General features: G+C 43.8%; 1 protein-coding gene across 2 annotated transcripts in view; it reads right to left on the reverse strand.

Annotated features, from left to right (window-relative positions):
• The window catches only part of ZFAND5 (zinc finger AN1-type containing 5), a 38,250-nt gene extending 25,396 nt beyond the window's left edge, over window positions 1–12,854 (reverse strand). The window contains exon 1 of one of the 2 annotated variants that reach the window (XM_069228952.1): window positions 12,680–12,854. The gene's annotated coding sequence lies outside the window, so the exon portion shown is untranslated. Of the gene's footprint in view, window positions 1–11,191; window positions 11,388–12,679 lie in introns of those variants that run through there. The other variant, XM_069228960.1, reaches the window with a different exon arrangement.
• Between the last annotated feature and the right edge of the window lie 10,131 nt (window positions 12,855–22,985).

Here is a 22,985-nt window from a genome sequence, read left to right on the forward strand (position 1 = left end):
AAAAATAACCACACACAAATCAGACATTCTGGGGTGAAAGTTATTTCATGAAAAACAGGACTGAAGAACAAGTGAGGAAAGGTTAAGCATAAAGCATGGCCACTTTTTGTTCGAGTCATAATCAAGGTAACTGATCAGAAAAGGAACATACCACAGCCAAGACACCACTCTAATGGCGATCTTTCTTGAGTGCCATATTAGTGGCTTTTCTTGTTTAAAAGCCCTGCAGCTTAAATAGAAGTGGTCTATTAATTTGCTACTGTATATATTAATGTAGTATACAGTCTCATTAGGGTATTGGCTGCTTAGACGTAATCTATGCAGTGTTAATCCTAGTTGTAATAAAAAATAAATAAAAAAAAACACATTAAAAAAAGTTATTCAACATAGGAGGGTACAACAGCTTCAAAAACACCATGTCTTATAAAGGACACACTGCCTCACATTCTGTAACCAACACAGGTGTAGGAGGGCTGCAAGCTTCAAACAAACCCTACCTACAGATCATTCTGCAAGAATGAAATTACAGTCCAAACTCATACTTGTATATCCCCACCCAACCACTCAACTAATTTGCTTTAGAAACTACACTTAGCAAAAGGTCAAATGAAACCCAGTGGTGTCCATCTTAGATCCAGCAACAATCAAGAACTTAAATGCCAAAAGGAGTGGTGAGAAACCAATGCTGCAACATCTTTGGATAAAAAGTTTCCAACTTCGTACTTCAGCATGAGTTTGCCTCTTAGAAGGTGTGCTGTCTATGGAAACTCTGTAGGGGCCAGGTCTCGAATACAGCAAGAGGATCTTATAATTAGGATTCAGACAGAAATCTTAGCTAAGTAATTCTGTTCACACAGAATAAGTGTCCCCCTTGCCATTGGTAAACAGAATCCTCACCATTTAGATGGCAATGAGGATCATTGCCTTAATATCTTCAGGCCTCATTGTGTAAGAAATAACTCCTATAAAGAGAAGAAATAGAACAGACATTAACCTGCTAAACTGATCAAAAATGACACTCAAGAGTTCGGCAGTTGAGTCTTCTAGTAGCAGTCATGCATTTATCCCTGCGAGTGTTTTACATGAGGATCCTAACCACTGAGTGGAAACTTCGACTATTGTGTCACCCATTTATGTTGTTACAGTTCTGCTCAGATTGTCCACTTCCACATCTAGGAGAGATACTATGCAGATTGTTAGAGCGCACCATCACCTGGGATGATATCCTGACACCGACCAGTTATGAGCTTAGGTCTTCAATTTTTTACTGAATTCAAGGGACGAGGAGACTCATTTAGCTGCATGTCGCTCCACACTTTAGGAGAGTGTAGAAGCATCAACCACTGGATGCTTTCTCCATATGTGGCATTTCTGCAAGCAGGAGTCTGGACAAGAAGGTGTCAGCAAAGTTTGTCAAAGCGGATAATATTAAGTTATGCTGGGCCAGTGTTGTCTTGAAAGCATGAGTAAAGAGTTTTTACTGGAGCTCGTTTGTCAGCGGGGAGCCACTGGGAATTATTCAGGTGGTGTAATAAGTGCAACCCCTGAGGTTGACAGCAATTCTGGCTGCTGAGTTGTGCAACTTCTGGTGAGGTTTTTTTTTTTGTTGATTCCCCCAGCAGAGAGGGTATTTCCATAGTTCAGCTTGCTTGTGACCAAGGTCTGTGCAACAGTTGTGTGTGCTAATTGGGAGCAATTTCGAAAATCTTCCTCAGCATCTTAACGGTATAGAAGCATGAAGTAGTGACTGTACTGACTTGGGCAGTCATGATAGCTAATGTGCTGTGCAGGCTTCATGCTTTGAACCAATGGTCGATTGATTCAAATTACACAAAGTGACTTCCACTTACTATAGGACGGCTGTGCTATTTGAATTAATGTCCACAACAGGTGAAAGAATAACTTAAAGGTTAGACAAACAGCAGCAACGTCATAAATTTGCAAAGTCAATGCTGCCAGAATCGCGGCTGCTCAAAAGCCTAGATTTTAGGATAATTCACTGCATATTTTAATATGCAAAAAATAAAATATAAAAATAAACTCATTGCTGTGTGCACACTGTACAAGTGACCATCCTGGCAGTGTTCCTTTGCTCTACTCCAAGTACTTTAAGATAAAATAGATTTTTGCTTCTTTAATATCCTCCCTGTGTTTGAGGATTTAGGGATGAAGGTAGTCTCAAGAGAGGATACGTAGGTGGGCCATGACTAGGTAGCAGAGTTTGGTCCTACTGAATTTGCCCTCGTGCTTTCCAGGATAGGTAACTGTAATGCTCTTTACATGGGCATCCATCAAAGATCTGATAAACTCCACATTTCACAAAACGCAGCAACTCACCTCTTTGAGAATCCCAAAATGTAAATCTGTTGCACACCTATTGTTGGAGCTACACTGGCTCCCCATCAGGAAGCAAGTAGCCTTTAAGGCACTGCACTGCTCACGAACCCCTTCACAACACAAGTCATGAGTACCTTAAAAGAAAATTCAAAATGATACACGCCTAGGGTAGCTCTACAATCAGGCACCTTGATTACAGTGGAAACACCTAAAACAAACAAAGAATCCTGGTGTGGCAGAAGCTTTAGTTCCTCCACTTGGAAACTTTGGAACAAAATGCCTAACATATCAAAGCCCCAACCTAATTTTATTTGTTTTAGAAGACATAAAATCTACCCCCCCACCCGCCCATCTATGTTGCCCAATTAAATGTATATACTGTTACTCCTAGCAGACGCCAAGACACAAATGGACATTTGCACGCTCAACACAATAATCATTACATTACCCAAAAGGATTAAGTTGAAGAAAAAGAAAAGCCTAGTCTCACTGTCTGCTATATTTCATGATGCATGCACTTCTCTGGAAGCAAATTGGGGGTATAGGGTGATGCACTTTGGTGTGGTGCCTCATGTAGTTGTGTCTGACAGATACAAAAGGCCACCGACCTTGGAAGTGAGGAGACTTGAGGCAACTAACCTGTGCTTCAATTAGGTATTTCATACAAAAAGTTTCTCCTCCAAAGGAAACCCTTTCTGGAATTACACATCAAATAAAAAAAACGTTGACATAATTCCTTCGTACAGAACGAAAAGCAGATTCTTATGTTAAAGCTTCAGCACTACAAACCACTAGACAGCTTACAATAATGGGCATAAGTTTTTGATTTTGGGTTCCAATTTGACACTAGACACGTATGTCCTCAATCAAGCAGCCACCACTGCCACACACGTGAAGAAGGCACTTTGGAATGAAGGGCAATCAAAGCAACATGAAGTAGTAGTGTAGACTATTTATGTTCAAAACCCGCGTGCTTCACAATGGTAATGCTCATTCTGGAAGTTTACTGCACACACCCAGGATCATGTAGTTAACCTAGATATGTGACAGAACACCGATCAGCCCTCAGAAGAGAGTACAACCTTAAAGAACAAGTGGCATTGCACAGGAAGACAAAAAGTCAGATTTTTTCCCAATCTTTTGGCTTTGCAGAGGCAGACTGTACCCATCTAGCATGCTGCACAATATCTGCCACTGAATGAATGTATGAATTATTTGCACAGCAAAAGCCTATCCACAAAAATAGGTCCAGTGCTGTATAACGACCAAAGTGGAGTGTTAGATGGTTACAACTTGCGTCCTTATTAACTTTTTAAAACTTTTAGCTAGAATAATTTTTCTTTTGTTAAGATCTGCATATTATGCATCAGGTGATTGATTATGTGGCAAATGCAGGAAATCTATAACTAAGCAAAAAATGCTGCAGCACCTAATCGTTCCAGCGGCCCCGATTATGGAAACAGGGCTCTCTCTCTCTCAATCGGCTTGGTGCATAGAGCATACCTAATATTTTGTTCCCCAAATCCCTTTTTTTAATGCATAGTTTATGTACGGGTTGGTATTCACCGATTCCTTTGCGCAGGGGGTCGGAATGGAGTTGGATGGAACTTCCTGCATTACTGGATGTGTTCAATATCTTTATCACCCCTTGTTAAACGTCCTAGAATGCTAATGGAGAGAATGTTTAGCATTTACTATACCATTAGATTTTCGGTGCGCTGAGCATCAAAACCTTTGCTATTCCCTGAAAGCTCACTTTAGTTGCCATGGATTGCACCAGATAAAATGACATACCGCAGGGCTTTGTTTATTGATGCAATAAAATAAATAAAAGGTTTAAAAAAAAATAAAAAAATAAAAAAACACAACTGATTCTAGACTCCAGTTTGATGGTGACCCTGCTAAGTGTCCCCAGAGGCAAAGACGTTGAGCTTGCTCACAAAGTAAGCAGGGATGATGGTCAGGGTACTTATGTAAAAGAGGCCTATGGGTTTGAAGAGGTTATAGGCCAGAAAGGGTGATGATGGAGCTCCAGCCAAACGTGCTGCAGCATGTATGATGCCCTTAAGGGATCTTGGTGTTAGTAAGACATTAAGTAGGGTGATAACACCACCCAGATACAAAAGTATGACGGCTGAACAGTAGTCCTTAAGTCACTTTCAGGAGAAAACAAGTTTCGTTTTCTTTAGAAGTAAGTTGCTACCAGGCTGTCTTTGTTGGTCCTCTGCTCATGGAAGGTGATGTTGGTGTACAAGTTACCTGGCATGGGGTTCGAAGCAGTCAGTGCTTAGAAGGTGCCTTGTTTTTGCCACTTCTAACTGTATGCTAAGAACAGGAATTCTATCTTGGCTGTGCTGCGCTTCGGGCAGCCTCTGAACAAACTGGTTGGATGAGATGCAATTTACAAAGAGTGGGGACCAGGAGCGCATATAGGTCCAGCATACGAGGTCCTAAATAGACAAAATGTCGCAAAGGTATGCAGTTCCTTTTATAGAAAAGATGAAAATTAAAGAAATAGTTACAGTTATGAAATGAGCTAGAGCCTTCACACCTGCAGGGTGTCAAATGTAATCATAGGGCATGCTCCTCGGCAGGCTGGCACTGCAATGCCTGATAGGCACCCACAAGGGGGCTCTTTGCCAGAGGCCTTTTATGTGGAATACCGTATGAAGTGGGTGTGGGGCTAATGGTGTAGAAAACTGAACGTCGAGGAAAGTACAGGCTAAAATAGACTAAGTGGTCCTCAGGGAGGGTTTTTTAAATAAAGGATTCCACATGTCTGATTAAGATGGTTGCTATCAGGAGAAACTATGATCTGATAGGTCGGTGGGTCAACGTGTTTCTTGCTGGTTGAAATCACTACTGAACTATTGCAAGATCTATTTGTTCCTCAGTCAACAGTGCCTGGAATCTTAATTTATGTGTCTCCAGAGACTACAAATCACATGCCACCACAAAATGGTGTAGGTGGATACCTTATAATGGTGAGAAAAAGAAAGAAAAAAAAAAAACATTATCTGGTTATCTGTAGTTCTCCGAGTGAAGGCAGGTTAAAATGCTAATTGGCCCAAGGATGGCCAAACCTACCCCCAGCTCCGCTCCCATTTCCAAGGAGATTGGAAAGGTAGAAGCACCGTTTAAACACTACCAGCCAACATCAGACTTCAGGATGAACAGATATGATATAAAAGTAGTGACTTTACGCAGGGATCTCCTATAATGACTGCAACAAGAAGGATCTTGTGCCTAGTTTCCACAGTTCTCACCACGCTGATTCCATAGCTCCTTCACCATGAAGGTAGAACAAGAGGTACTTGATGAGCTTATGTACTGTTGTCACTGTTCTTCCTTTATTTACGTAGTGTTCACCCACATACTGCGAGGAAGAGTCAAGCTCTTAAGTTAGCATATGGGTGGGAAGTAGTGAGTCACTGTAGCTCTTGGAAGAATTAAGAACCACATTTACGGAGGAATAATCTAAAATTCAGGCAGCTCTATTAGCAATTTGCTCAAGTCTCCATTGTACACTTTGTAGTTTTTGGCACAACAGGGATTAACCATCACAATTGGATTTTAGATCATGTGGAGCGCCAGCTATCACCTTATGCATACATTTCTACGTTTCCAGTTAACAGTTGTGTCCCAAATTCAATTTGGTGTACAGCACTGCCACCAACACTGTGGGCACAGAAATAACCTTACTGAGGGGACGTGTGCTATGAAACACGTTTTCTCTTACCAAAACCACATCTTAACTGAAATGTTACTTCCCTATATTTTAATCAAAGAGCATTCCCTTAAGGATAACTGCAAACTTAACATTCTCAGAGCAGAAATAGAGGTTTCAAAAGAACTGAAAACTGCTCTCCTTCCCCCATTCATAGCAGGCATGCTCGGAGCATGGGTGTGGAATTCCTATGGCCCAACACCGCAGGACATTGTGTGTGGGGTCAAGGAAAACAAGCTTAAAATGTATTTTGTCAATGGGACAAGTAGGACCAATCCCCTGCATTACAAGCCCTTTAGCTGCTAATTTACAGTACCACATTGAAGGGCAGGGAAAGGATTTGTCTGCAGCTGAGATAATGTGTCCATTTGTTAATGCTGTATTTCCAGTTCATTAATGCAAAGCCTTTATTAATAGAGTGAGTATTCTAAATAAATGCTGGAAGCTCAGACTGCACTATTGACAGTGGTTCCAATAAAGTACTATATATCTTCATATTCCAAGTTTCTCCGTGTAAAGGACACTACGGCAGTGAATTTGTGACTTGTGCCTAGGCAAATGGGAAATAGACTGACTTTAATGCCACAATATAAATTGAAGGTTGTTCATGACATGGCTATTTTCAAACGGAATCGTACACCTATGAGGAAGGCGGACATTAACAGCCAAAACGAGTCAGGAAGGAAAGAGCATTTGTTTTTGATGATCTGGAAATAAAAGTGCCTCACTTTACGGTTAAGTTGAGTGTGGCGCACTTTTTGTGAAGAAATGATGGACTATAGATATAAATAAAATATGAGGCAATGTATAATGCACACAGAATGCTCCAATAAAATGCACATTTTTACAAACGCCTGAAAGTTATTTGCTTTCAAAATAAAATGTTCACAAAAAATGCAGGTAGAAAAAAGGTTTCAAAGTAGTTTAGCAAAACATGGAGTACCATTTCTTTAAATTTTTTATAAAAGTGTATTTATGCATGCAAAGATATTCATAATGAAAAGTCAGTGTAACCAGCTTCAACAAGATTATAGGAAACATGAATATAAACAAACACTGACAAAGCAAATAGATCCTAGTCAGTGGTCAGTATTTGCTTTGACAATGCGTGTATTTTGTAAAATGTTGTGGGAGCTGCTGGGTCGTCCCCGTTTTAATAACTACTAGCAAAAAGCAAAAAATATATGTTATGGTTGCAAAAAAAAAAAAAAAAAAAAAAAAAAAAAAAAAAAAAAAACACACATTGCCACAGTAGTTCCTGGCACTGAACAAAACTATTTTGTGTGCAGGTATGCTCCTAATGAAAGAGCATATTGTGATTATCGTTCTGTGATGTGAATCTGTAGAGCATGGACCTTGTCAGATCTGAGTGTATCCAGGCACTGAATAGGAGCAGGTTCTGCAAGCAGGAACTGTCAGTGAAGCCAGCCGACAGATACATTTATTAAAACAAAATTTCTTGGTTAACACCAGATCTAATTAGGGCCAAATTCCTAAAGAATGCCACAAAAGTGCACCTGTGGTATACATCTTTGTATTAGTGCAGATTTGCGTATTCCAAGAATTCACAAGTAGACCAGGAAATTGTAGTTTTAGAAAATATATTTGTGAACTGTTTTAGCAAAAGCAAAGATTAAAAGGTGTAGATTTGCTCATGGGAAAATCTGTTAAGCATTTAAAAGTTTGCTATTTTTTTTTTTATAATCACTGTTTTTCCAACCATGGAAGAAGTTTTTACTTCTGACTAGTCAGGAGGGGGGTGAGAAGGAAAAAAAAAAAAAAAAAAAAAAAAAGAAAATAAACCCACACACACACCACAATTACCTCTCAGTATGGGAAAGGATTAGAAAGGAGCTAGTGAAAACCCTTAAAAATAAGCAAGGTAATAGTTTTGCACAGGGTAAAAGAGGTATTCCAACCTGGATAATATTGCTTACACTGCCATTTCTTGGCCCAGTATGTAGATCTGTGGAGGGGGGACAAAACTGGGAAACATATTATTCAAACCCTACTATAGTACAGGCCCTGGCATAATCAGATAGGCTATTACCAGAGCTCCAATAAAGAATTACTGCCATGATTTGTCAGCACACCACATGGCACAATTAGATTTTTTTTTTTTTTTTTTTTTTTTAACAGGACAAGTAGATTTAATGAAGCAACCTGTTCCACACACAAGTAGTTTTTTTTTTTTTTTTTTAATAAATTGCTCACCCCTATAGGAGCCTTCGGAAGGCTCCAATATTTATTGCAGTATAAAATGACTGAAAAGGAATCAAAGTTCTTTGCAGTTACAGGCAGGCAACCAAGTCTAATGATTGACAGGGACACCACCACTAACCACACCTACACAGAATTGAGTTGAGACCACTGACATACTTTCAAATCAAGCAAGCTATTATAGTCTAGGTTTGCTTTGTCTGGCTAAAAGCCACTAGACCAGAAAAATATAAATAATCCTTACATTCTCTAAAGTACCCACAAACAACCCCCCCCCACCCTCCGTCCCCCCCAGTGGGGCAGAAGGGGAGAGAGAAGTGTATGTTGTGCTAAACTCAGACATCGAGCACTAACCAGTAACATCAGTTGCAGGTAAAACAAGGCAGTAGCATAACCAAGGCCTGTGAACTACAAGGTACGTCGGCTAGGCCTTAAAATGCTATGATGAAACAATTTGCTGACATACTAAAATCTTAACATGAGTCAGGGCAGTGTGTTTCAGAAATATGTATAAGACTCATGCACTGTGTACAATAAATACTTTCCTTAAAGCAGTAAAAAACCCTAAGCTAATATACAACGTGTTTTCAATAAGGGTAGTGCTCACTGTAACAGGTAGCGACTCATCGTGAATACTGCACTAAGAATACTTACTGGTGTGATAATACAATTACTGTCAACTACTTTGCATTTGAAGGGAGACGGCTATTCTAAGGTTTTGAATTGAGTTGATTCATTTAAATTAACGGGGGGATCGGGGGGTGCGGGGTGGAAGAGGTTAAACATTTCAGTATGTTCTTACCAGACACAAGATGCGATGATTGTACCAGCAAACAAGACAGGCCAACAAACACTGTTAGGGCAGAGTGGTCAAAACCCACCTTAGAAACACCTCCTATAATGTCTCTGGGAGCACAGAGTCGTGAATAAGCATTCCATGCAAAACTAGGTCTTTCGAGCATGAGAAGTCGAGCTACATACACACAACATCGCCCTGACCCTAAAAGCATTTGACTTGGTACTGGCCCAGAGTGACCACCATAATCCATTTGAAGATTCAGCAGAGGACGACGTTTTCACGCATAGCAGATCTGCAAGAATATTATAAACAAGGCCCTTAAAACGCAAACTAATCCCAGCTTTAAACAAAACCTCCTGCCATGAGAGGGCTTAAAAAGACAATAAATAGTGGGAGAGGTTATGATATTCAACCCTCCCCCCAACCTAGTGTAGTGACCCACAAGATGACTTGCTCAGCAAGACTTGATCTTTCTGCCCATTTTGGTGGTGGTCCCCATTGTACTAGGACCATCACAGGCAAAAATGTGTTGTAAAATGAACGCCACACAAAGCAATATTGGGAGAGTTCCCACAAGGGCAGCGAACATTGTAGCTGTGCCAGGGAGAGTAGTGCTAAGGGGTTCCCCTTGTATTTTTCTATCTAAAAAAAGGTGCCAGTTTGTATACTTTTCAACTGCTAAACCTGAGAAGTTAGGAAAGGGGTTGCAAATTTAAACTATTCCAATTCTCAAACTGGTAACAGTGACACATAAAATTAGTTGTGCCTAAGCGCTTCAGTGCCCCACATAGGAAGTATGCTCTATACAAATGCTGTACAAGCATCACACACACTGAGTACAGCATAAGGGAGAGGATGCGGCCTAATGGCCAGAGCCGTCAACTTCGGAGCTGGGGGGCAGGGTTCAAATTTCTGTGTTGGATCAACTTCTTGTTATTCTGGGCAAGTCACTTAATATTCCCCCATGCCTACCAAAAATGAATGTGTTCTTGTGCAATGTAACCGGTACTCATGTAAAGTGCTACAATCTTCGAGTCAAGTTCGCACTACATAAAAAACTGCCAAAAAAAAAAAAAAAAAAAAAAACCACACACAACTGGGATGCCCAAAAACAAGGATGAGGAACTAAACAACATACTGCCACTGGGTGCAAAGCAGAGGCGCAAATGAAAAAAAGTAGTGCTCCGACACCAAGTAGTGTGGACACCCATGCAATAATCCATGTAACGGGGTCAGTCTTCAAGGCGGTAAAATAAAAAAAATAAAAACAGCCTCAAGGCGGGGCAGATATAAAGCATTTATATAACAAGCCAAAGAAGTTTGAAAGGCAGGCCAAGGACGAATGACAGCGATGGGCGTGATGAAAGCGAACAGAAGTAGATCACATGTTGAGAGTCAGCGCATGCCAAGGTCCGACCCTAAAAGCTCACAACCCTTTCATGTGTCACTCAGAATTCAATAAAGTAGTAAAGACAGGATTGCTCCCAAAACTACGACTCCACCTTGACCAACACATATGAAGGCATGACCGCACAAATGGCATGCAAGTATGTTTAGCTTCTTCACGTCACAACCCAGGCACGGGTGAATTTAAATTACGAGGCGATTTGAGAACTCAAATTCTTTCCACTTAAGAGGAAAGAATCTTAAGGGTTTGTGGGAGATCAGGTTAGCCTCTTACTTGCAAAAAGCGCTGCGAAGACTCATCGATATGATGCGCTACACAAAAGTTATAATGCATCGGAACAATCTTGCATTCAAACTACTATCCATATAACCAACAGCAACGAGGGGTTCACACTGATCCAAGTCCTGAAACAAGAGAACCACCCTTGACAGCAGACAGACAATTATTGTTTTAGAAGCCTGTGTATGTTACAAGTGAGTCAGGTGGTGGGAAGGGGTTGACTAAAACAGCATTTCTAAACTCATATGTTGAGCAGGTCGTCCAATACTTAAACACAACGCTCAAGTTGGCTTCGTCTTTAAATGCGCCAACACAAGTTAAAAAGATGCACGCTTTACTCGTATCCACTATAACCAAAAATGTGTTGCTTGCTGGCACTCCAATAAGCTTAGCGCGTTAAACCAACAATAGAAGCACGCACGGTACTATAGCGAGATGCAGTGCTCCGAGCCGTCACTTGGTGGCTAATTGCTGCTGGGCACATCCTGGTAGAAAAACAGCTGCGCTGGCCGAGGGCAGTACGGGACAGGCGCCGGCAGGTGAGGCTTCCCGCCCTCTGACGGTGACTGACAGACCAGCTGTGCTCCTAGTCGTCCCATTGTCCAGCGCGTGAGCGCGCATGGTCACGTGCCGCAGCTCGCACCGCCCATCCAGATGCTGTCACAAGCCTGCAATGTGACACGGCCACGAGAATCTGCGCGCGCATCACAGTCCGACGCTGAGATCAGCAGCTATTTATAGGCAACCCGAGGCTACCGCGGCCGTCACTACGTGCAGCTCGCTGACACAGTATGCCCTACAAGTGAGCAGTGACCACAGGATGCAACTACTAGCGTAGAAGGATGTGCTGCAGGTCGGTACGGAGTAACGAGAAGAAAACTGGTAATGGCTGAATCGTTAGCGACATCAAGTGTTCCCCTACCTGGACACAGGTGGTGAGGATGGTCGGGAAATAAAGAGCTAACTCATGTCGTGGGGCCTCAAGAAAGCGCGAAACAAATAAAACACAATAAAATAGGGCATTATGTAGCATAACATGTTGAAATACCTTACTGGCCTCTACGGGGTATGAAGCCATCAAACACGTCCACTTCAGCTGACAGCACGGGGCTCATAAAATTAAAAAGCGCGACACAATGGGTAATTGACAAGAACATACAAGCGGTGATCCTTTTACACTACTAAAATGTTGACTACAAAAATAAAAGGTCCTTAGCAGTACCAAAGAAACAAAGCCAAGGTAAATGCTTCACAGGAAACGTATGCTGTCCTCAGTGTCAGGCCAGCCAATAGTCGCCCGCCTCCGCGCAAACTTTTTCCTCTCCACAGAACCTATATACAATAAAATGATCAACTGTCAAAGTACACACACGCTACATAACTAAATAATTATAACAGCTTCTGAAAGCTTTTGAAGTGCTGCTGGGCTCACGTTATACAGACTCGGTCCCCGGGGCCGCAAGTTGAGGGAGCTGTGTCTTCCAGCGTCCGAGTATCGAGGGAAACGCCACCTGGGCTCCTGCACAGTATTAAAACCCTGAGTCACGGCGAAGGCCTCAATCAGCTGCGCCTTTGTCTCCGCTTCCGGTTAACAAGGCACCCTGCGGTAGAACAAAGGCGAGAGCGGCCCCCGGTGCCCCCATATCATTAACACCCCCACACCAATGCGAGTTCCTCTCGCAACCAGAGCCATAACAGACTCTTGCCTGTTTTCCATATAAGGCTGTGGGGTACCTCCTCACAACGCCTGGCAAAACAACGTGGAACTCAAAAACAAAATCCAGAAAACATTAAGAAATCCCTGGTCACTCCAGTCAGCGAGAGGAATCATCCAAAGGATTTGGGCAGAATAGGCTGTTCCATGTAGCACCTTCGAAAACAAAGAAAGAGTTTTATAGGCGCCTCTTACTCTTGAGTATTCCGAGGGCGGTACAGACTCTTTGTGTCTGTCTACCGGTTGCTCAGCAAGATAAGCGGTCTCTATCACGGTATCGGTGCGTCTCCGCTCCCTCCTCTGACAACCGGAGCTAGTCCTCACATTCACCGGACCGAGCGCCGCCAGCAGCCTCTTCCACCTCTGAACTGAAGGTCTCTCCCAGCGGCCCGGGCTTTAGAGTCACCGCCGCGGAGGGCGGAGCAGACAAGCTGACGAGGACGAAACCCCCAGCAGGCAGGGCGCAAACAGAGCAGGATGTCTAAAATGGCGTCCGGCCGCTGCCGGGTCTGGGAAAGCTTATACCATATTTGAAATAGGAAGGGTTCCTGTTTATGTTACTCACAAATTTATATGGTCTGAGAAATAGAAGGAAATGAGTTTTACCTTTATTCTTTATGTCAGAAGACGAACCACATCTATATTATCTATCAATTCTTGTGTTGACAACATCTGTTCATTTTTTACATTAAAATTATGTACTTACACTTAGTTGGTGTAATCTACTAATTTATTATTCGCTGACAAACAATTCATCGCTAATTGTCTTTGATTTGGGGAAAAAATGAATTTTGCCGCAGCAACTCAAACGTTTGAAGGGGACAAGGCTCTCTTCCAAGATGGCTAACTGGCTAACGTCAATCTGAAAGTAGACCTGTCAATGGCCGTTGTATTGAATCTTTCCTTTTGTTTTATGTTTGCACGAGCACAGCAACAAGGACGTCGTCACTGCTTCCAGCCCCAATACCAATGAAGCTGGGGACAGTGGCAGGCTTGTAACGGCAGTTTTAGCACGAGAAGATAGTATTGTATTGGATAATGGAAATAAAAGACGGGTAACGATGACATAGCACTTAAGTGTTGCCCACTCTGGGGCTGCCATCTTCGAGGATGCAGCTTTCTAGTAAGAGTAGGAAGAACGAATGTGTTTCTTTACGCCATTGTAGGCATATTTTCGTAACTCGCTTAAACATATCTCAGTTTTAAAAAGTAGATCTGGATGACTTGCAGCACGGTTGTCGATTGTTAGTTCGGTTTGTGACATTCAGTCCGTTATTAAAATCATATATATATATATATATATATATATATATATATATATATATATATATATATATATATATATATATATATATATATATATATATATGTTTTGCAGACAAAACGGAACGCTGCTGTTATATTTTGTGTTGCAGCTCATTGCGTTTCTCTGTGTGATACCAGCTGACTACCTATATAAAAATCTACTTGTAAGAATGAGATCCAAAATCCCGTCCTTCTGTTTCTTATTACACTATTCCAGCCCCTCCTTTTACTACTCGCTTCTTAGTCGCTGGCTGTGGTGGGAGGGATTAAGCGATTGAGTCAACCACGCGCCTGGCACGAGCCCAAAGTAGAGTATCCATAGACAACGGCGTGGTGCGGAATCTACGGTGCTTCCTCAGAGTGATATGTTTTGCTTTCCCCCAAGTAATCTAGTGAGTCCCAGCATTTCTTGTTGGTGCTTTTTCATATATCAGATCTGACTCAACAACTTGAAGGGTCTTGTTTGTTAAGCTAAGTGTGTGCTGCTTCGGACTGGAGAAGCTGGCTCAGTGCTGATGTATGCGAGCACAGACTGCTGCTCTGTGAAAGAGCTGTCTGCACACTCGAGCAATTCTTTCTAAGATTCCAATGTGTCCTAGGTAGGACAGCAGGATTTACATGCAATTACAATAAAGCTTTAATAAGACATTGTTTGCTATCATATTTATTACATATTAAACTAAAGGACGCCCAACAAAACGCGGATGGTTGCTTTTATTTATTTAAAATATGTCCACAAAAGTACGTTTTTAAAATCGGGCTGTAGATTTAATCCCTTCTGAAACTAAGTATTGGGATCAGTGAATTTTAAAGAGGGTTGTCGAACACCTAAAGCACTCAAAGGTACATGACCTGTAAATATTGATTACACCATAGCCTTTGCTGCCAGGCCTTTTCCCCCTCAGGTGCCAAGCCTTTTTTTGGCCATTTGGGGCAGTTCACGCTTAGGTCCTCATAACGTTTTGTCCACATAAGCTACCCACGCCAAATTTGTGTCCTGTGTTTTCCAACATCCTAGGGATTTTAGAGGTACCCAGACTTTGTGGGTTCCCCTGACGGAGACCAAGAAATTAGCCCAAATACAGCGAAAATGTTGTTTCTTTTAAAAAATAGGAAGAAAGGCCTGCAGAAAAAGGCTTGTGTTTTTTCCCTGAAAATGGCATCAACAAAGGGTTTGCAGTGCTAAAATAACCATCTTCCCAGCTTTCAGGAACAGGCAGACTTGAATTAGAAAACCCAATTTTTCAACACAATTTTGGCATTTTAATGGACATACGCCATTTTTGCTATTTTTTGTGCTTTCAGCCTCCTTCCACTTAGTGACAGAAATGGGTGTGAAACCACTGCTGGATCACAGAAAGCTAAACATTTCTGAAAAGTAGACAACATTCTAAATTCAGCAAGGGGTTATTTGTGTAGATTCTACAAGTGTTTCCTACAGAAAATAACAGCTGAAATAAAAAAAAATTGAAATTGAGGTGAAAAACCACATTTCTCCACATTTTACTCTGTAACGTTTTCCTGCAACATCAGATTTTTAAAAGCAATATACTGTTACGTCTGCTGGACTCTTCTGGTTGCGGGGATAAATAGGGCGTGTAGGTTCATCAAGGACCCTAGGTACCCAGAGCCAATAAATGAGCTGCACCTTGCAATGGTTTTTCATTCTATACCGGGTATACAGCAATTCATTTGTTGAAATATAAAAAGTGAAAAATTGGTATCAAGAAAACCTTTGTATTTCCAAAATGGGCACAAGATAAGGTGATGAGAAGCAGTGGTTCTTTGCACATCTCTGAATTCTGGGGTGCCCATACTAGCATGTGAATTACAGGGCATTTCTCAAATAGACATCTTTTTTACACTCTGTCTTACATTTGGAAGGAAAAAATGTAGAGAAAAACAAGGGGCAATAACACTTGTTTTGCTATTCTGTGTTCCCTCAAGCCTCCTGATAAAAATAGTACCTCACTTGCGTGGGTAGGCCTAATGCTCGCAACAGGAAACACAACATGGACACATCACATTTTTACATTGAAATCTGATGTTTTTTGCAAAGTGCTTAGCTGTAGATTTTGGCCTCTAGCTCAGCCGGCAACTAGGGAAACCTACAAAACCTGCACATTTTTGAAAACGACACCTAGAGGAATCCAAGATGGGTTGACTTGTGGGCTCTGACCAGGTTCTGTTACCCAGAATCCTGTGCAAACCTCAACATTTGGCCAAAAAAACACTTTTTCCTCTCATTTTGGAGACAGAAAGTTCTGGAATCTGAGAGGAGCCACAAATTTCCTTCCACCCAGCGTTCCCCCAAGTCTCCCAATAAAAATGGTACCTCACTTGTGTGGGTGGTCCTAGCGCCCGTGACAGGAAATGCCCCAAAACACAACGTGGACACATCACATTTTCCCAAAGAAAACAGAGCTGTTTTTTGCAAAGTGCCTAGCTGTGGATTTTGGCCTCTAGCTCAGCCGGCACCTAAGGAAACCTGGCAAACGCGCATCTTTGAAAACTAGACACCTAGGGGAATCCAAGATGGGGTGACTTGTGGGGCTCTGACCAGGTTATGCTACCCAGAATCCTTTGCAAACCTCAACATTTGGCCCAAAAAACACTTTTTCCCCTCATTTCAGTGACAGAAAGTTCCAAATCTGAGAGGAGCCACACATTTCCTTCCACCCAGCGTTTCCCAATAAAAATGGTACCTCACTTGTGTGGGTAGGCCTATCGCCAGCAACAGGAAATGCCCCAAAACATAACGTGGACACATCAAATTTTCCCAAAGAAAACAGAGCTGTTTTTTGCAAAGTGCCTAGCTGTGGACTTGGGCCTATAGCTCAGCCGGCACCTAGGGAAACCTAGCAAACCTGTACATTTTTGAAAACTAGACACCTAGGGGAATCCAAGATGGGGTGACTTGTGGGGCTCTGGCCAGGTTCTGTTACACAGAATCCTTTGCAAACCTCAAAATTTGGCCAAAAAAACCCACTTTTTCCTCTCATTTTGGTGACAGAAAGTTCTGGAATCTGAGAGGAGCCACAAATTTCCTTCCACCCAGCGTACCCCCAAGATTCCCGATAAAAATGGTACCTCACTTGTGTGGGTAGGCCTAGTGCCCGCAAAAGGAAATGCCCCAAAAACACAACGTGGACACATCACATTTTCCCAAAGAAAACAGAGCTGTTTTTTGAAAAGTGCCTAGCTGTAGATTTTGGCCTCTAGCTCAGCCGGCACCCAGGGAAACCTAGCAAACCTGCGCATTTTTGAAAACTAGACACCAAGGGGATTCCAAGATGGGGTGACTTGTGGGGCTCTGACCAGGTTCTGTTACCCAGAATCCTTTGCAAACCTCAAAATTTGGCCCAAAAAACACTTTTTCCTCTCATTTCGGTGACAGAAAGTTCTGGAATCTGAGAGGAGCCACAAATTTCCTTTCACCCAGCATTCCACCAAGTCTCCCGATGAAAATGGTACCTCACTTGTGTGGTTAGGCCTAGTGCTCGCGAAAGGAAATGCCCCAAAACACTATCTGGACATATCAAAATTATCAAATAAAAACTACCTGTTTTTTTTTGGAGGGGGGGGGGCTGCGTTTTTGATCCTGGGCTCAGCAGCGATCTCGGGAAACCTACCAAACCCAGACTTTTCTGAAAACTAGACACCCAAAGGAGTCCAGGGAGGTGTGACTTGCGTGGATCCCCCAATGCTTTCTTACCCAGAATCCTCAGCAAACCTCAAATATAGCTAAAAAATTACCTTTTTCCCACATTTTTGTGTGGGATCACCGCCCTGGGACAAATTTCCTACCACCCAACGTTCCCCTCAGTCTCCCGGCAAAAATGATACCTCACTTTTGTAGGTAGGCCATGTGCCTGTGACAGGGAAGAGCCAAAAACATGTCGAAAATGAGGGGGAACCAAAGCTTGTCTAAAAGGGCAGTTTGGGAAAAAAAAAAATTTAGGCTGACAAGTGCAGCAGAATTTTTATCGGTATAGATGAGACAATGTTGGGTGGTGGGAATTTTGTGAATTCCTGCAGATTCTGGAAGCTTCCATCACAAAAATGTGGTAAAAATGTGTGATTTCCCGCAAAGTTGGTTTGCAGGGTATTGTGGGTAAGAAAATGGTGCATGGTGTATGTGAAGCATACCACCCTGGAATCAACCAGATGTTTAGTTTTCAGATGCGTCTGGGTCTTGTGGATTTTTCTACAGGGAAGCGTCCCAAAGTCAAAAAAGTGCAGCCCTTACCATTCCAAGTGCGACGATTTTGAGAGTTACCAAGTTCTCATGGCCCAAATGTAAAACCAAAACCCAAAATAATCAAATGTCTTCTTGCTTACCGTGGGATAAGATGTTTTAGTGTGCGAGGGGAGAGCTGAAAGACTGTTACCTCCTTTAGTTGGGGTGGGGGCATAACCAGGCCCATACTGGTTGGTAGCCACCACCCCACTATTTTTTATTTTTTATTTTTATTCCATGCCATCTAGTAGACTTTCCTCTGGGGTGTGGATCAGGGGTAATTGCGGGCCATATCCCCACCCTCTTATTTTGTAAAAAAAAAAAAAATCTTCTCTGGTCTCTGGTGGGCTTTCTGCCCCCTTGGGGACAGATGGACCTTCCAAAAATAGGCCGATCTGCCCCCAAGGGGGGGCAGATATGACCAACAGTAATGTGCCCCCATGGGGAGCTACCCTTGCCCAAGGGGCAGCGCCCCCCCAAACAAAACATACACATACAAACACACCAATCCCTGGTGTCTAGTGGTTTCTGCCCCCCTTGGGGGCAGATTGGCCTAACAAAAATAGGCTGATATGCCTCCAAGGGGGGCAGAAATGGCCTAAATACAATTTGCCCTACAGGGGAGCGACCCTTGCCTAAGGGGCGATCCTCATACATAAAAACATAAAGTAAATAAAAATATATATGTATCCCTGGTGTCTAGAGGTTTCTGACTCCCCCTGGAGGCAGATCGGCCTAATTACGGGGGTGGGGGCAGAAAAGGCCTAAAATATTTTGCCCCCCCCTGTGGAGCTGCCTAAGGGGTCGCACGCCACACATAAAAGTTTTTATCCCTTGTGTCTAGGTGTTTTGTGCCCCCCCCCCAGGCAGATCGGCCTAATTATATTACAGAAATGGAGGATAGAAATGCACTAAACATATTTTGTTCTCCCCCCCCCCCCAAGGAGTGGCCCTTGCCCAAGGGGCCGCTCGCCTTATGCATAAGGATAATTAAAAAAAAGGGGAAGTGATTTCCCCTTCTGGCCCTGACCTTGGGAGGGTGTGGGGGGCGGCCCTCGGGGGGGAGTGCTAGCGCTTCCCCCCGAGGGCCGGTAATGTAATGGTTATGTCTGTGGCACCTAAGAGGCCATGACGTAACCATTATGTCCTAGGCCTGCAAGGGGTTAAAGAAAAAAGGAAAATGTTCAGTGAACAATAATACATAAACAGGAAAAACATGCACATCCGTTCGCAAAGTAAAGCAATGCTTACAAGTAACTTGGGGAAGTTTCCAATCAGCAGCCTATTATGTTAATAGGTTTGTATAGAACTTGCAGAAACCAAATTCCAGTCTGAATTTGGTACACACAGGACATAGCTAGGCCTCTGCTGTTGAACAGCTGCTGTGGAGTAAAAGTTGAATTCTATGTCAGGACAGGAGGGTTCAGATTATGCTTCTATTTCTTTACTGGAAAATAGACAGCAGCCAATCAAAGCATTTAAACATCAAAAACTACTTATCCCAAATCCTCAATAAGCCATACACTGTCCAATCATAGGTCTTCTCCATGTATGTATGTCCCAGAAAGCACAGTCCCTTCCTCTTTCTTTGCTGCTTGCAACCAGAGCTAAGTTGTTTCCCATACTATGTTTTCATGCTTTCCCTAATGCATATGTCATTGTAGGAAGTTGGCTCTGTATGCACTATTTCAAAGTAAGGAATAGTATGCACAGAGTCCAAGGGTTCCCCTTAGAGGTAAGATAGTGGCAAAAAGAGATACTTCAAATGCTCTATTTTGTGGTAGTGTGGTCGAGCAGTAGGCTTATCAGAGGAGTTGTGTTAAGCATTTGTTTTACACACACAGGCAATAACTGAGGAACACACACTCAGAGACAATTCCAGGCCAATAGGTTTCTGTATAGAAAAATATATTTTCTTAGTTTATTTTAAGAACCACAGGTTCAAGATTTACAAGTAATACTTGAAATGAAAGGTATTTCAGGTAGGTACTTTAGGAACTTTGAATTAGCAAAATAGCATATACAGTTTTCACATAAATGACATATAGCTTTGTTAAAACTAGACAGTGCAATTTTCAACAGTTCCTGGGGGAGGTAAGTGTTTGTTAGTTTTTGCAGGTAAGTAAACCACCTACGGGGTTCAAGTTTGGGTCCAAGGTAGCCCACAGTTGGGGGTTCAGAGCAACCCCAAAGTTACTGCACCAGCAGCTCAGGGCCGGTCAGGTGAAGAGGTCAAAGTGGTGCCCAAAAACACATAGGCTTCAATGGAGAAGGGGGTGCCCCGGTTCCAATCTGCCAGCAGGTAAGTACCCGCGTCTTCGGAGGGCAGACCAGGGGGGTTTTGTAGGGCACCGGGGGGGACACAAGTCCACACAGAAAGTACACCCTCAGCGGCACGGGGCAGCCGGGTGCAGTGTGCAGTGCAAACAAGCGTCGTGTTTTCAATAGAAATCAATGGGAGACCAAGGGGCCTCTTAAGCGATGCAGGGAGGCAAGGGGGGGGGGGTCTCCTCGGGGTAGCCACCACCTGGGCAAGGGAGAGGGCCACCTGGGGGTCGCTCCTGCACTGGAGGTCGGATCCTTCAGGTCCTGGGGGCTCCGGATGCAGTGCCTTTACCAGGTGTCGGTCTTTGAAGCAGGCAGTCGCGGTCATGGGGAGCCTCGGGATTCCCTCTGCAGGCGTCGCTGTGGGGGGTCAACTCTGGCTACTCACGGTCTCGCAGTCGCCGGGGAGTCCTCCCTGAAGTGATTGTTCTCCACAAGTCAAGCCGGGGGCGTCGGGTGCAGAGTGCCAAGTCTCACGCTTCCGGCGGGAAACGTGTGTTGTTTCAAAGTTGCTCCTTTGTTGCAAAGTTGCAGTCTTTGGTGAACAGAGCCACTGTCCTCAGGAGTTCTTGGTCCTTCTAGATGCAGGGCAGTCCTCTGGGGCTTCAGAGGTCGCTGGTCCCTGTGGAACGCGTAGCTGGAGCAGTGTCTTTAGAAGTGGGGAGACAGGCCGGTAGAGCTGGGGCCAAAGCAGTTGGTGTCTCCGTCTTCTCTGCAGGTTTTCAGTTCAGCAGTCCTCTTCTTCTTAGGTTGCAGAAATCTGAGTTCCTAGGTTCTGGAGAGCCCCTAAATACAGAATTTAGGGGTGTGTTTAGGTCTGGGAAGGCAGTAGCCAATGGCTACTGTCCTTGAGGGTGGCTACACCCTCTTTGTGCCTCCTCCCTGAGGGGAGGGGGGCACATTCCTATCCCTATTGGGGGAATCCTCCATCTGCAAGATGGAGGATTTCTAAAAGTCAGAGTCACCTCAGCTCAGGGCACCTTAGGGGCTGTCCTGACTGGCCAGTGACTCCTCCTTGTTTTTCTCATTATCTCCTCCGGCCTTGCCGCCAAAAGTGGGGCCGTGGCCGGAGGGGGCGGGCAACTCCACTAGCTGGAGTGCCCTGGGGTGCTGTAACAAAGGGGGCGAGCCTTTGAGGGTATCTAGTAGCTTGATCCACTACTACTAGTATGTATTGGTTCCCTGAGGCTGTGGGAGGTTCAAGTGGACCCACTATGTCCACACCCACTCTTTCAAAGGGGACCCCCACCACTGGAAGTGGAAGGAGGGGGGCCTTTGGGTGCCCACCTGTCTTACCACTGGCTTGACAGGTGGCACAGGAGACACAAAACTCCTTGACCTTCTGGGACATGTTGGGCCAATATAAGTGGTTGACTAGTCTCTCCCACGTCTTGGTCTGCCCCAAATGCCCAGCAAGAGGAATGTCATGAGCTAAGGTTAGAATGAACTCCCTAAACTCCTGAGGCACTACCACTCTCCTAGTGGCACCAGGTTTGGGATCTCTTGCCTCAGTGACTCTATGTGTTCCTGTTATTTTTCCATTGGACTCTTCAGCTGCTTGCTGCCCAAGGCCTTCAAGAGAGGGACAGGTTTCTTGCCCCTTACACAACTGCTCCCTTGAGGGTCCCCCTGGGCCTAGGAGCTCAACCTGATAAGGTTCTAACTCCAGAGGCTCAGTTCCTTCAGAGGGCAGAACTTCTTCCTGAGAAGAGAGATTCTCTTTTTCTTGTTGAGTGGAAGCTGGTTTCCCCAGTCTTCTTTCCTTTTCTCTTGGTGGTTTGGGCCCTTTTTCCAGGCTCCAACACCACTTTTTCACCCTGAGCTTTGCACTGTGCCCTTGTCTTGACACACACCAGTTCAGGGATACCCAGCATGGCTGCATGGGTTTTCAGTTCTACCTCAGCCCATGCTGAGGTCTCCAGGTCATTTCCAAGCAAACAGTCTACAGGGATATTTGAGGAGACCACCACCTGTTTCAGGCCATTGACCCCTCCCCACTCTAAAGTTACCATAGCCATGGGATGTACTTTAGTCTGATTGTCAGTGTTGGTGACTGGATAAGTTTGTCCAGCCAGGTATTGACCAGGGGAAACCAGTTTCTCTGTCACCATGGTGACACTGGCACCTGTATCCCTCAGGCCTTCTACACTTGTCCCATTATTTAAGAGCTGCTGCCTGTATTTTTGCATGTTAGGGGGCCAGGCAGCCAGTGTGGCTAAATCCACCCCACCCTCAGAGACTAATGTAGCTTCAGTGTGACCCCTGATTTGCTCTGGGCACACTGTTGATCCCACTTGGAGACTGGCCATTCCAGTGTTAGCTGGAGTAGCGTTAGAAGTGGAACCTTTCTCGGGACAGGCCTTGTCTCCAGTTTGGTGTCCAGGCTGATTACAGCTACGACACCAGGCCTTTTTCCTAATTCTATACTCCTCAGTGGAGAATCCAAAGCCCTCAACCAGGGTAGCCTTCACGAGGTCATAGGATTCTGCATCTTTTCCAGAGAGTGTGAGGAGTCTATCCCTACACTTTCCAGTGAACATTTCCCAAAGGAGAGCACCCCAGTGAGATCTGTTTACTTTTCTGGTTGCACAAGCCCTCTTAAAAGCTGTGAACCATTTGGTGATGTCATCA

The sequence above is a fragment of the Pleurodeles waltl genome, chromosome 1_1 (genome assembly GCF_031143425.1).
Source record: "Pleurodeles waltl isolate 20211129_DDA chromosome 1_1, aPleWal1.hap1.20221129, whole genome shotgun sequence".
NCBI lineage: Eukaryota > Metazoa > Chordata > Amphibia > Caudata > Salamandridae > Pleurodeles > Pleurodeles waltl.